The 14,666-nt window shown below is 34.5% G+C and overlaps 1 non-coding gene across 1 annotated transcript; it reads right to left on the reverse strand.

Moving 5' to 3' along the window:
* Positions 1 to 11,531: 11,531 nt before the first annotated feature.
* Positions 11,532 to 11,638, reverse strand: LOC133318414 (small nucleolar RNA R71). The gene has a single exon (XR_009752467.1). It is a non-coding gene; the product is annotated as a small nucleolar RNA R71 (small nucleolar RNA).
* Positions 11,639 to 14,666: the final 3,028 nt, after the last annotated feature.

Genomic DNA, 14,666 nt, shown 5'->3' on the forward strand with positions numbered 1-14,666 from the left:
ATAGTAATTTTTGTTTTTATAAGTGGTAATTAATAAAATCGTAATAACTTTTAAAATTATACAATGCTTTTAAAAACCATGTTAGGAAACTAAGTTTTTAATATTGAAAATTATAAACATTAATCTGAAATAGTAATTTTGATTAACATATTTATAATAATTACAATTATTAATTATTGAAATCGTAATAATTGTATTAATAGATATATAATTGCAGATTTCATGTTAATGAATAAAACTTCAAAAAAGCATATTAAGTTAAATTAATAACTATTAAAAAAGTAATTAAATAGCCATTACAATTTATTGAACTAGTCAAATACATGCTATTAAAGGCAAAAAAATTAATTTATTACTTTTTTAATAAAAAATTACGAATAATTTGTCGTTTTGCAAAAAATTACGAATCTATAGCACCCAAACACGCCCAACCCATCAATCTATAAAGAAATGAAACAACATGATATAATTAAAAATTTATAAACACATAATCATATTCATAATTGAAGTGTCAAAACTTACTGCTCGTCCAACCCTGGCAGCTTTCCTGGCGACAAACCGTTTCCCTCGCTGTCTGTACCAGTGTAGGTACTCATGGTTCGGGGACATCAACCCGACCAGTGCAGGGGGAATACGTATGGACGTATCCCTGATCGTCCATCGATGTATGAAGGGCCTCAACTTACGCTCCCAATTATCATCCTTCTTCCCTCGCAGAGTTAGATCATGAACACCCTTAAGCTTTCTTGGTCTCCGCGGTATGGGCTCATCAAAACCAAATTGTCGCATACATCGATCCGGTTGAGCGTACTCAACTGTGTGGAAGCAAATGATAGGAGTAATGGCCAACCATAAGTACCGCTCATGATCAGATACAAACAATGTTGTATGGTACTCTCCGTATGGCTGCCACACAACCTACATATAAAAAAATTAGTAATTCAGAAAACACAATTACCACCAACTATAATATGTAAATAATAAAAAACAATTAATAATAGATATCACAAACCTCGTCTCTATAAAGCGTGTCAAGGTTTGCCCGATACCAAGACTGCTCATGTGGCTTAAAGGGAGGTAGGGAATTAAACCTGTAATGGAATGTGTAAACCATTATCATACTCATTCGACAAATGAACATGTAATAAATTAGTCAATATGAGTTAATAAAATATACCTGTGACCAAAATGCCACTCCGGGTGGGTAGGCTGCGGGATAGGTGGTGCAATGGGGGGGGGGGGAATCTAATCCAAGCCCATATCTGCAGTAATACGTGACAACCACCCAGATTTACAGTCCGCGGGTTTGTTGCCACACATAAATGTCTAAAGAGATGTAACGATATATATATATATATATATATATATATATATATATATATATATATATATATATATATATTCCATAACTCATAATCGTGGTAAGTGCATCATTTGGGGACACGCGGTCAACATTTGGGGACACGCGGTCAACTCTCTGACACATTTTTTGGACACGCAATCAACTTTTTCGGACACGCGGTCAACGCTCGGACATGCTTGGACACGTTTTTTTTTTAAATCCTAATTTTATTTTGTTAACTAAATATAAAAGAAATAATTTATAAATTAATTTTTTTCTGTTATGAAATTTAACATGAAAAATTAACAAAGTACGAATAATTATTCATATTTATATTCACTACTAAAAAAAGCTCTATTTTCAACGGAATTTCTCCGTTGGAAATTATGAAAATTCCGTTGAAAAATCATTTTTGACGGAATTTTCGGCAGAATTCTGCTGTTGGATAACCCTTCGTCGAAAGGCAACGAAATTTTTTTTTCCGTTGAAATTTACAATGGAATTTTTTTTTCCGTTAAAATTGACAACGGAATTTTTTTCCGTTGAAAACTTCAACGGAATATATTCCGTTGGAAGCCTTACTTTTCCGTCAATAAATAAAGTCATTAAATAATATTAAAATAATAAATTCCGTCGAAAATTTCAACGATGCACTTAAGCAAACGAATTATAAGTCCGCAATTTATGTAAGCCTATGTCTAGATCATACATAAATTGTTATTCTACCCTTGTCTGAATTAAAACCCCAATATGTCTATTGTGACTTCTAACCCTCAAAGTCCTATAATTTAGAATGGCCTGTTCTAAACAGGATATGGAAGAATTAAACTAAGTAGAGTAAAACAAACTAACTAATCAATTTATAAAATAACAATACAGAAAATAAAATAGGATTCACATCGGGTCCGTGATCCCAACTACATAAAGAAATTAGCCAGACATATTCATGTCTGACTTAAACAAATTAAAGAAATAAAAAGTATTCATGAAAACAATAAACAAAAAGAAGAAAAAGATGAAGTCTTGATCTCCAGCGTGAGCCTCCAAGAATTCTCTCCAGCCAAAGATGTTTTGCTCTGAGGTCTGAGTCTCTATTTATAGAGTTTATGCCTTGCTTAGAAATCTTGATCAAATCTTCATATTGTATCTTGGTCCAATACAATCTGAGGTAAGTTAAAGATTTTCCCTCTGATTCAAATCTTGATCGAATCTTCAATAGAATCTTCACTAGAATCTTCACTAGAATCTCTAATCATATCTTTGAATCAATCCTTCAAATCTTCTAATCATATCTTTGACCAAATCCTTCAAATCTTCCTTTTTTTAATTTAATGGAAAATTTCCTTAAAAATATTTAAAGGAAGATTTGATAAAATCTTCAATGATTCATAAATCCAAAGCAACTCTATTTGATATCTCCAATTATCTCTTTATTGAGCTGAAATTACTGCAAAATATCAGAAATCTTATGAGAATATTATTGAGAATAAAATAACAATTTAATTATAATTCTCACAACTTTTAATTACTTTTAATTCAATTTCATGCTCATATTGACCCTTAAAACATAGTAAATTGAAGACTCATCAGCGTGCGAGTGAGGACAAAGCACGTTGAAAAGTGTCGTGTTAGTGTGTGGGACAGTTGTTGATCTTTGCAAGTTGCCAGGCGTTACACGCACTATAGGACCATTACTAAAATAATTATGTGTTGCCCCATCGGATAAACATGATTGGATTTTATTAGATTGGACATATATATAATTATAGCAACATATTTAAATTAAGAAAGTAATTTAACCTGCAGGCGCACTGTGGGCCTATCACAAAAATAATCATTTGAAACCCCACCGGATAAGCATGATTTGATTTTATTGAGCCTTAATGATTTCAAAATTTTAATAGAGCATTATATGACCCATTGCTCGACAATACTAAGTTATTAAAGATAATTTTGAAATTAAATAATGAATTTTACATTCAACAAAGCTTATAAAAATTCTCAGTAAAAATATTGAATTAGTGAATGTTTTAAATTAAATATTTAATTTTAAAACATGCGGGCTCCATTTGTTGCTCCATTAATAAAATGGTCATGTGAAGTCCAACAAATAAACATGACTACTGGATTTTATTTGATTGAACCTTCATAATTTTAAATTTTTAGTAAAGTATTGTACGGCCAACGTCTGCAATGCTTGGATACTAAGGATAATTTTTAAATTAAACAATGGTTAACTACATTCAACTTTGGCAAAGTTATTAACCCTCCCAATGAGGCTCTGGTAATGACACCGAAGGCCTAAATAACAATTTAATTTTTATATGTGACTTGCCCAACGTAAGCCTTGTAAAGAAAAATGAAGGATTGTTAACAATAAACGAAAGTAGTCATGAGAATCTACTTGCGCTTATTTAGTTTATTGCATTAAACGTTTGTAATTGTGTGCCTTGTATGTTTTCAGAAAATGACTTCCTTCAATCTTTTAGCCATTTTTTTGGGTCAAAAAATCTCTAGATGGAACCAACTATGAAGAATGGAAAACAAACCTCGATTTTGTTCTTAAACATGAAAAACTGAATTTTGTCCTTACCATACCAAAGTCATGGCCACATGTAGAGGATGCGTCTATGGAAACTAAGAGGCAATACTCAGATTGGGAAAAGGCAGATATGGTAGTTCGCTGTTACGTTCTTGTCAGTCTTTCCAAACACTTGCATAAGCAAGTGTACATAGTTAAGAGTGGAGTAGAAATGTTTCAGACTCTTAATGACATGTTTGTTGAGTCTAGCAGCTCTACTAAACAAAATGCAATCAGTGCAGGTTTTGCTAAGAGTCTTGTTAAATCCAAGGGAAAACCTAAGGGTGGTAACAAGAACAAAATGGCTTAGTTATCAGTTGTCAAACCAGATTCTATGAAGAAGCCGAAAGGCAAGTGGTTCAAGTATAGACACAAAGGACACTGAAAGAAAAATTGCCCATTTGTGATGAAAAGAACTAGACATGGGTAAGTTAAGGCTTGTTAGTGGATGAATCAATGATTTAGGAACCAGATTATGTTTGATACTCTTTGTAGTAGTTCAAATATGGTATGCCTATCAGCGGTGAACAAAGAAATTTCAAATATGGCATGCCTATCAGTGCTTCAAATTTTTTGCATTAGCAGTAGGCCAATTTATTTAAAGGACTTTGCTTTTGGGTGACTGTTTATTTGTTCCGGACTTCAATAGGAATTCAATTATTGTTAGTTGTTTGGTTAAAATATGGTATGACAATGCAATTGATTTCTCAGTTACATTTTGAAGTTCATCTTTGTCTTGTTTGTTATAGTACATTGTTTAAATAGTCTTTATTACCTATATCCCATTGAATTTATTATTTTGAATTTAAAAGGGGTTGAATAAGAACATTCACTAAAGAAATAAAAGTTTCAAATGAAACATATCTTTGTCCTTTATGATTGAGTCAGATTACCTCAAAAGAAAAACATGGTTTGGTTAAAAGATGGACTGAAAGTTCTATAGTCTTTGAGCTAAAAGCTACATGCAAGTCCTATTTGGAAGGTAAAATGGCTAAGCAATCTTACAAGGTCAAATGGATTTGCACAATTATTCAACTAGAATTGGTATATATTGATATATATGGACCAATTAGCTTTCTAGCTAGAAGAGGTTATGAGTACTTTATTATATTAATGGTTACTCTGGATTTGGACAGATGAACCTAGTGTGCTATAAGTCTAAAACTTTTGCAAAATTTCAAGAGGTTTAAGTCGGAAGCAGAAAAATATCTAGGTGTTCAAATCAAAATATTTTGGTTTGACTAAAGTGTTGGATACTTGTTTGGTAAGTTCAAGTCTTACAAGATTTAAGAGGGGATAGTTTTCATAACTGCCAACTCTATGATTGTGTTAGTTGAACGAAGTTGTAGTATGCAAAAATCAAACATTTCTAGTAGAGCTTGCTGCCTCTTCCTCTTGAAATACCATTGCAACCTCTCTCGCGTGAATAACCGTTTCCACCACGTGGAACGAAACTTTGTTGAGCTATAGTGTTCAGAAGAGCTTTGGACTCCTTAGTAAAATCAACTTGTTAGTCAACATTCAATTGCCCATCTTGTTGAGTCACGAGAGAAAAAAAAATCATTTACTGAAGGAAGAGGACGCATAAGCATAATTTGGGATATAAATTGGGAAAATATTTCGTTTAAACCTCTAAGAAACTTGATTGCACGATCTCTTTCCCTTGCTTCACGAACGCAATTGGAAATTCCACAGTTGCATGGAACTGAATAAGTGCACATATGGAGAGGTTGCAGTATCTCGAGTTCATCCCAAAGCTCCTCTAGTTGTGTGTAAAAATCAAAAATATTTCTTTCACCTTGTTGTATTCTATAGATCTCTTCTTGATGATTAGAGGTTCAAAAAGCATCCGCTTAAGAGAATCTTTGGCGAAGATCTTGCCAAACGTCTACAACATTCTCAATCCATAGAATAGATTTGACTGTAGAGTCTCTTATCGAACGATGGGTACAAGAAAGGATCATCATATTGCATCATTGCCAAGGCAACGTACAACAGATCATTAAGAGCTGGAACTGGAATCGTGCCATCCATGAAGCACAATTTATTCTTCGAGCGGAGAGCCATCTTCATCGCTCGCGACCATGAATGGTAGTTTTTTTCATTCAACTGAGTTGAAACGATATTCACAAATGGATTTTCACTTGCGTGGATGAAATAAGGATTTCTTGGATTCGTTAAGTAATCTGGGAGAACGTTCGCCATTGATGAGACGAAGAAAGAAGCAAAAGTGAAGTTTGAGAAATGAATGAGAGAACTTCAGGAAATGAATACAAGAACCAAATGAATACCAGAGCTTCTTATCAAAGCTCTGATACATAATACCAGAGAAGGAATATTATGAAATGATAAAATTGTATTGAATAAATTGAAAGGTTCAATTATTATTGATTGATATATATATATATATATATATATATATATATATATATATCAGCGTGTACAAAAGAGAAAAGAAAGTAATAAACTCAATATGCTAAAACTAACTAACAGAAAAGGTTAAAACTAATTAACGTCATTTAGACCATGGTTTTAATTTTTAAAATATTTTTGTTTGACTTTTGGGTTCCTGTATAGGGTAGAACTTTGTCTGTTGCAATCCTATAGTTTTTAAAAAATCGTTTCATAGTGTTGCTGAATTTATTTTGGTTAGTTTTTATTGTAGTTTAAGAAAAATCAAAAAACAAATCTAGTGTAATTTACATATTTCATAGGCTAAGTTATAGTAATGCTATTGAACTTGATTCTATGTCTGAGCATATTGACCATATTGCATCTGTTTCTTCTTCTGAATTTTTTAGTTCTCCTAATAGAGTAGATTTTACTTTTTCTATTAGTGTTGTCATTAATTCAAAAAATAAAAACATGGATAATAGAAGCTTAAGGCAATTGGTTGCACCTGATGTTAACCATAAACCTTTGTACATCCAATATCCTGAACTTGATACTGCTTTTGAACTTAAGTCTGAATTAATCCTTTTGCTTCCAAAGTTTCATGGTTTTGCAAGTGAGGACCCTCATAAGTATTTGAAGGAATTCCATGTGGTGTACAGTACAATGAAGCCACAAGGAATTGATGAGGAGCAAATCAAGTTGAGAATTTTTCCATTTTATTTGGATGGTGGAGCTATGGATTGGCTTTACTACCTTTAAACGTCATCCATCAGAAGCTGGAATGACATGCCAAGACTTTTCCTGGTGAAAACGACCACAGTAGTACAATCCTTTTGCCAATACTTACAACCCTGGCTGTAAGGATCACCTCAATCTAAAGTGGAATCAGAACCTGAACTAACGCGGCAAAATTTTCAATAGACTGCACCTCCACAACGAGTGCAACAACAGCCACCCGCCCAATAGCAGAACAGTAGCAGTCCTTCACTGGAAGATTTGGTCAAGCAAATGGAACCAAGCAACTTGCAATTCCAACAGTGGATCGAGTTTACAATTCAGAACCTGCAAATACAAATTGGGCAGTTAGCAACATCAATGAATCGGGTTCAATCTCAGAGTTCCAGCAATTTTCTCCCTTCATAGATAGTTCCAAATCCAAAAGGGAATGTGAATGTCAGCAGTATTACTCTAAGGTCAGGCAAGCAACTAAACGAGCCCAAGCAAGCTGCAGCTGAACCAACACTGGGAAAAAATAAAAAAAGCACATTAGAAGAAAAGCAATGATCAATCTAACATTTCCATTTCTTTACTTTTCTCTTAGAGAACCACTCATTCCAATTCCAAGAAGTTGGCAGCTCTACCCTTCCCTCAGTGAGCCATCAAACCTAAGAAGTAGGCAAAAACAACACAAGAGAAAGAAATCCTAGAGACATTCAAAAAGGTTGAAGTTAACATTCCTCTCTTAGATGCGATCAACCAAATTTCAAAATATGCCAAGTTTCTAAAGGAGGTATGTATCAACAAGAGGCGACTGAGCTAATGAGCGTGAGCTGAAATGTGTTAACCCTCATCCAGCCCATGCTAGAGAAATGCACAGATCCAAGGACGTTCTCTATCCCTTGCATTATTGGTGATTCTAAATATGATGATTGTATGCTAGATTTAGGTGCTTCCATAAATGTCATGCCTGAGTCTGTTTATAAATCTCTTGGTCTTGGTCCCTTGCTTCCTACTGGTGTTGTTATCCAGTTAGCTAATATGAACAATGCTCACCCTGCTAGCATGATTGAAAATGTATTAGTTAGAGTGAATGAATTGATATTTCTTGCTGACTTTTACATTTTAGGGATGAAGGGCGAGTCTCCTAGTAGTTGGCCTCCAATCTTTTTTGGGAGACTTTTCTTGAAAACATCTAGACCAAGATAGATGTGCATGCTAGAACTCTTTCTATGAATTTGGGGATAATATGGTGCATTTCATTATCTTTGATGCCATGAAGCATTCTAGGGTTAAGGACTCAGTTTCATGCATTGATGTGATTCATGACATGGTTGATAATGTTGATACTGAATTGACTGGTGATTCTGCATTACTTGTGAATTTTGTCTTGCCTACTAATACTAGTCCTGAGTGTGCGTTGGATGTTAAATTAGGCAAGACTGATCATTCTTATAATAATTTTGATCCTAACTTTCATGGATCCAAAATGAAATGGGTACCAAAAGTCCTCCTTTTGTTTCAAATATGCAGTGAATTATTCGTAAGGTTGGACAGAAGGATCAACGGAGGAAGAAATGTGCAAAGAGAAGGCCTCCTAAGCTTATTGTGAAGTAGCGAGATAAGCAGACTGGGAAGACATTCACAGCGAATGACCATCATCTCAATTTGTTTCATGAGGGACCTCAGAAGCAACCTGTGGCGATAGAGATTCTGCTCACTGATGCCACTTATCCGCCTTAAGGAGGACAAGGAGTCGTCTACCTCTTTTCTTTATTTTTCCTTTATTTTCATTTTTAACTTCTGCTTTGAGTTTCAATAAGCAGATTTTCCTTTGCTTTTTGATATTGTTGAGCTATACTCAGTATGAACTTAGACTTGTTGCTTGATGGATCACTCTGGTTAGGCTGCATTTTTGACTCTTGGATTACTTGATTTGGTGGTTAATTTTGTGATGCTAATGTGTGACTTTGTATTGACCCTGTGAGATTTTGGGCCTGTATGAAAGGACTTCATCTTCTGCCATTCTTTCTTTCTTGTGTGCTTCTGCTCATAATTGTTGTTCTCTAGAACTTGCTATTGTTCTTTTTGAAATTGCATTTTTCACTTGCATACATACATATGATTGAGGCATTCTTTCTTTCATTTTTCCCACGTTGGCCAGATAGCCAACTCTTACATCATATTTTCTTTAGTTAGCCTCTTTGTGCCTTTTTCTACCATTCTTTTCTTAGCTACATTACATGCCTAAGTGTAAAACTAATTGATCCAGCACCTTAGAAATTTATTGAGCATTGGTTTCACCTTAGTGTTGTGTTTAAATGTGGGGTTGTCCGAGATGTACAACATTTTAAGCATGAGGGGAGCTATTTAGTCTTTGTCATTTGTTACTTAGTCATATATATATATATATATATATATATATATATATATATATATATATATATATATAAGAAGCATAGAAAAAGAAAAATGGAAAAGAAAAAATTGTGTTTCTAATTAGTTCTTATCTTTGTTTTACCCTTGCTTTATTTTTGTTTTTGTTTTAGTTACGTTTCGTTAACTTAGTTCTTAACTAGTGCTCTTTTAAATTTCTTGGGTGTTTAGTCTCTCATTCCTATACTTATGCATACCTTCACCTTGGCCCCATTACAACCTTGAATAAAAAATCCTCTTGATTTGTGCATGCATTTGTTTTTAGTAGTGGAGAAGTAAAATTTGAGCAAACCTATGGTAAGATAATTTTCTTGGGTAAAATTTGAGTGATACACTTATTACCTAATAAACTTGAGAGATTGATTGAGAGCATTTATTGAGAGATCATTTTGCATAATCAGCATTATCAATTGAGATTACTAGGTTCTGCAATTTGAGATGAAGGATTTTCTGTATTGATTAGTTGATCTGTTGAAGCTTTATGATCCATATTCAAACTCTGTATTCTTGGCAATTGTTAGAAGGGATAGGCTAATCTTTTAGTCTTTGCTTTTCTTTTGTCATTTCTTTTATTTGTTTTGAGTTTTGATTTTGCTCAGGAGTGCAAAAAGATAAGCGTGGGAGAATTTGATAATTGATATTTTATATCACTTATTTGTTACTCTTGATTAATATTTTTGAGATTATTTGGAGTTAAATAATGGTCTTTTTGGCTAAATTAGATTTGAGGTTTTTATTGGGTTTAATTTATTTTCGTCTTTAAATTCTATATTTATGTTGCTGAGGTATTTTGATCATAACTCTTGCTACAAGTGTCCCATTAATCCCATTCTTATTGTGTTTTGTAGATAATTCAGAGGGCTACAAATGTTATGCAGACATGAAAGCTCAATTTGAACAAGAAGATAGTCGAAGTTGGAGCCCAAGTCAGATGTCAGATTCTGGAATTTTATTTGATTATTTGGACTTGTAATTGTAATTTAAAACCCAATTCTCATTATCCCAAAACCAATGTTTTGGTTTTGTTTCTGTTGATTTTATTATTATTGGCCACGTTTAGTGGAGCCCTAACCTGGTTTAGATGTGGGTTAAAAGGGCTAGTTTAGGAAACTTCTTGGTAGTCTTTGTTTGGGAGTTTGTACGTTTGACAATTTTCTCTGGATATTCAATTCACGTTTTCTGTTCTTCGTGTTCTTCTTCTTCTTTTCAATTTTTGATTTGACTAAATTAGCCATGTTGGGCTAAGCACTTTGTAATCAACTCAAGGGTTGAGAATTCCATGGTTGAATCCAGAGGACTTGCGCCTCCCCTTGACAAAAATAATTTCTTTTTCCGACTCTGGATGACATCGCGCGATTGTGGGTGTTCAATCTGGGATATGTGATTGCATTTTTGGGAAGAGATTAATCATTAGATTTAGTGTTTAGGTTAATTAACCCAATTACCTCATGTCAATCGAGCTGATATTCTGCGATCGCATGAATTGATGCGCCACATTCGACCAAATGCTAGGCGATTGCCTAGAGAGGGGTTTCCCAAACAAATGTAGGGATTCCGATTTGTTTACGAAATTGGTAATCCTTCGTCCAATAATGAATGTCCATGAAATCTCAACTTCGAGTTGGTTGTTTTAATTACAATTTTAATCTCGATTATTACATTTTATTTTTATTTTTATTCTAATTGAAGAAAAATCCCACCCCCCCTTTTTAATTTTTAAGAAGCGATTTAAACCCTTAAAATTTCCTTGAGAGATGACTCAGGTTTGCCCATTTACTACAAAAATTTATAAACCTGGTTAATTTTATTTGCGTGAGTTCAATAGCTCCCATCATGGAGTAGAAGATCCCAATCTCCATCTGGAATATTTTCTGCCGTTATACGACACTTTGAAGACGAATGGGATTTCAAGAGATGATATATTACTGAGGATTTTTCCTTTTTCATTAAAAAACATAGCTAGGAGCTAGTTACATGCATTACCTCAGGGAAGCATTACTACTTTGGATGATCTATTGACAAAGTTTCTAGGTCGTTTCTTCCCATTATTCCAAGTTAGCTAAGTTGAAGGCTAATATTTCTCGTTATCCTCAGAAGGATAATGAGTCCCTATATGAAGCATGGGAGAGGTTTAAGGGACTACTTAGAAAATGCCCACAACATGGACTAGAGGATTGGGAACATTGATGGGACATAAATTCGTTCCCATCTAAGCCCATTTTGATGGCAAAATACCACACGTTCCCTCATCTGATGAGCAACTTCAGCATGAAAATCCCTTGTTTTACACATTTGTGATAAAAACACAGTGGGGGAATGTGTGGTAACGTATTCCTTTAAAATACATTAAAAGGGGAACGGATTGAGACGCATTTAATGCACCTGCTCCACTCATTTAATGCCTCTGTACACTTTGCAGGAAACGTGGACTTAAAGTCTTCTAAAAGCAGAGGCGGTGCACCACTTAAGCACCAGGAAACGTGAAGAGCAGAGAATCAAGAGTTCTCATTGGCCAAAGAAGAAAGCAAAGCATGGGGGGACTGCAGAAAACGGCTAATCATCAACAAATCCTGTCCCATCCAGCAATTTGCGCAGCTTCTACACTCTGCTGCCACCGCCCCGTCCCTTCAACAAGAACCCAGCTCCAAAGGATTTACAAGACTGCCACTCCTCTTCCACCTATAAATAGGACATCCCACACACAAAAATATCATTGAATCCTAGAGGAATTGAAGTCCTAAAGGAAGAGATCACCTAGTAGTGGTAGTAGCTTAGTTTTATTTAAGTTGTAACTGTAGTTAAGTGACAACCCTTCTTCTCTTTTCTGTATCAACCACGAGCAGCAACCCATCTTCTCCATTTTCTATTTTGTTGTAAACTGTCTTTTAATTTAATATAAGTGTTCTTCTTTTCGTTCCATTCGTTATCTCTGAGCTGAATCTCGGGTCTATGGGATTTCAGTTTAGAATAATTCTGTTTAAAATATCAGCCATGAGCTGAACTATCTGTGGAACGGGTAAACTACAACACTCTTAAAGAACTATTTTCAAAACTCTTGACTGAAGCTTTTTGTATCTCTTTGGCTAAGTAAGCTATATTCATTGTGTATCAATGGAAATTGAACACATACTGAGAAAGGAACTTCCATAAGGAAGGGATTTCAGACAGCTTAGCCATTGGGGGAAGGTAGTGTCATGGCAAAAACACTATTGGTCACCTTAGGAATAAGGGGCCACTTCGTCCACTTTAAGGTTATGTATTGAGTACCTGTTGGAGTCAAGGGTGCCGTAGGAATATGGAAACTTGTGAGCCATCTAGTTCATGAGCTGAGGAATCAGAGTTAACAGATAAGAAGCTGGGACAAAGCCAAAAAGTTCTAGGTCTTGAGCAGAGAAAACAACTATTTAAGAGTGGAGCAGTGAATCCGTTCCTTCTGTTAAACTGTTTTAAAAACCATCACCCTGTTGTCTCTTGATTATAGTTATTTCTGTTTTAGTAGTTTTTACTTTATTTAATCTTGTATCTATCAAACTCCAATGATTATTATCTCACCTTCTTCTAAACAGGAAGGATCACATACATAACACAGCGAGCAATTGTTTGCCATCAGATTGAACCTACTGTTCCTGAGGAACGTTGTCAAGACAGTATGGAACATTTGACCAGCCAGTTCATTTACTAACTTTTCTTCTTATTTTCATTCTTTATAAAACAGTGTAAGACAACATTTAGAGTTCTATCCTCGTGGGAACGATAATCTAAGCCTTAACACACCCATTATTACTTGATGCGTGCACTTGCGCACTTGGGTTGGAAGTAAGGGAACAAATCTGTTTTCTATAGAACAGAGGAACGTCCCCTAACAGAACTTATATTTTTCCATCATCAGCAAACCACCCAACAAACATGCTTATATTTTCCTTGCTGGATGACTCATGCTTCAAGATTGATAATGAATGCTGCAAAAAAATGATCACTAAAATCCATGAGTCCGGAGGAAACGCTTGATTTGCTTGAGTTATTGGAATCCCAAGAGTTTGATAACGCTCCAGTGCAACCTAGGAGAGCAGGGACGATGTAGCTAGAAGGCTATGATGTGTTGTTAGCACAGAATGAGCAAATGATGCAAATGTTAGACAAGTGGCATCAATACTCAAGAGGGGGTATGAATTGAGTTTTATAAAATCTTTTCACAAAATGGCTCCTTTGATATTTTTAAGAATATTTCTTCAATTAAATGATTTGACAAGCAAAATGCTAAGAGTGGGTGTTAGTGTGTGATCAACAAATATAAGCTAATGAACAAATAAACACAATCCAATAATGTAATTTCAAGATAAAAGTAAAGAGTTGAAGGTTAGAGAAATTGCAAACAAGATGTATCCTGGTTCGATCACCACTAACACGACCTACTTCTAGACTGAAGCTACTAGATCAATCTTTCACTAACTATCAAGCTTGAGGGTGCTTGACAAACCACTATAATCTTCCAAGACTTCGGGCTCTTGGATGCCTTTACACTTCACTCCAAATTTTCTAAGGTATTTGGTAACCTCTTAAGTTCAAAGGGTCCACTCCCCTCTCTATTCAAGAAATAAAATGAAGGTGTTAACAATGGCTAAATACTCTCAAAGTACAAATTATACAAGTTAAAGAACTATAGGTGTTGATACTTTCACAAGAATAAAGCTCAAAGAGTGTGTATGATTGAGATGAAAGAGAATGAGCAAATAATATGATTTAAATCAAGAATAATGATCAAGAAGCATTTTAGGTTCAATGTAATAATGATTTCTGCTCTTTGGAAGTTTCACACAAGAGTATATAAAGCCATTTTTTGAAAACTAGCCATTAAAGCTGTTATTTCTGCCCTCTGCATCAGTGGGTAATCGATTACCTCAAAGGGTAATCGATTACCTGAAAAGGTAATCGATTACCAACCCGTTGAAAGGTTGGAATTCGTCCTGAAAATGGTTTTCTTTGTTTCAAATCATTTTCAATCACTTTCAATCTTTTGATAAATACTTAAAATAGGTTTTCATGAATGTGAGATGCTAGGAATAATTTTTAATATTAAATTTGCAATTTAATGCATGTGTTTTGAAAATATTCTTTGAGCTTATTCATGCAAGATAAAAGTTGCCCTCACATTTAAAATATATTACTTGCGAACTCTTTGGACTTAGATTCTTCTCT

Source organism: Gastrolobium bilobum, unplaced genomic scaffold (genome assembly GCF_033153095.1).
Source record: "Gastrolobium bilobum isolate Gb01-03AN ecotype WA unplaced genomic scaffold, APGP_CSIRO_Gbil_v1 utg4792, whole genome shotgun sequence".
Taxonomy (NCBI): domain Eukaryota; kingdom Viridiplantae; phylum Streptophyta; class Magnoliopsida; order Fabales; family Fabaceae; genus Gastrolobium; species Gastrolobium bilobum.